The sequence below is a fragment of the Myotis brandtii genome, unplaced genomic scaffold, assembly GCF_000412655.1.
Source record: "Myotis brandtii unplaced genomic scaffold, ASM41265v1 scaffold680, whole genome shotgun sequence".
Taxonomy (NCBI): Eukaryota; Metazoa; Chordata; class Mammalia; order Chiroptera; family Vespertilionidae; genus Myotis; species Myotis brandtii.
Window position 1 is genome coordinate 1,126,339 of NW_005370658.1, and position 797 is coordinate 1,127,135.

At 60.5% G+C, this 797-nt stretch overlaps 1 protein-coding gene across 6 annotated transcripts in view; it reads right to left on the reverse strand.

Annotated features, from left to right (window-relative positions):
- RFX1 (regulatory factor X, 1 (influences HLA class II expression)) overlaps positions 1–246 on the reverse strand; it is a 34,254-nt gene extending 34,008 nt beyond the window's left edge. For 2 of the 6 annotated variants that reach the window (XM_014529430.1, XM_014529432.1), the window contains exon 1: positions 39–246. The gene's annotated coding sequence lies outside the window, so the exon portion shown is untranslated. The remainder of the gene's footprint in view (positions 1–38) is intronic. The other 4 variants (XM_014529431.1, XM_005881597.2, XM_014529433.1 and 1 more) reach the window with 2 other exon arrangements.
- Positions 247–797: the final 551 nt, after the last annotated feature.

Genomic DNA, 797 nt, shown 5'->3' on the forward strand with positions numbered 1-797 from the left:
CCGTCCTCCCCGGCCCGCCACCCGGCCGTCCGGGTTACCTTGGCTTCTCCCCACTTCTGTCCGCAGAAGGGCTTTCCAGAGGTCTCGGAGGCGATGTTGGGAGGGGGACAGAACGTGCCGGGGTCCCCGGGCTGGGTCGGGGATCGGGGTGGGGGTGGGGGTCGGCCGGGCGGTTGTTGTTGTTGACTCGCGTTGCCGGGTTGCTTGGTCGCCACGACTACCGTGGCTATGGCGCCTCCGTTTCCCTCACCGGGGCAACTGTTGCTACCCACCCTACTTACGTCACGGGCAAGGGCGGGGTCCCGGGTGATTGGCGACGCCGGGAGGAGTGATTGGACAGTGCTGGGCCCTGCTGCTAAGCTATTGGTCCTAAAGCACGCTTTTCAACACCCTCTTGACTTTCCGGCGATCTGATTAATCGGCAGGAATGTCCATCAAAGGAAACTGAACCCTCAAAGGTAGCAGAGCCCGTCATTCCCGCAAGGAAGCAGCGGCTAAGAATAAAGGGGTGGGGCCTATGGCTTGCGGCTGTAAAACTGCCCTCTGTTTCGACTAAAAGGACGTCAATCTCCCCTAAAGGTTTGCCGCGCTCTCTAACTGGAGGCCGCGAGCATGCGCAGCACGCAAGGCTAGCTGGGAGTGGTAGTCCGCTCCTGTGTACTATAAACGTCTTACCAAATACAAGGGTGAGGAAGAAGAGAGCGCTCTCTTCAGACGTCTCCTTTCCCCCGTGGGCCAGTTCATGGCCTCCCGCACTAAAGTCACGAGAGGAATGCGGTGACGCAGCGCTGCTCGTC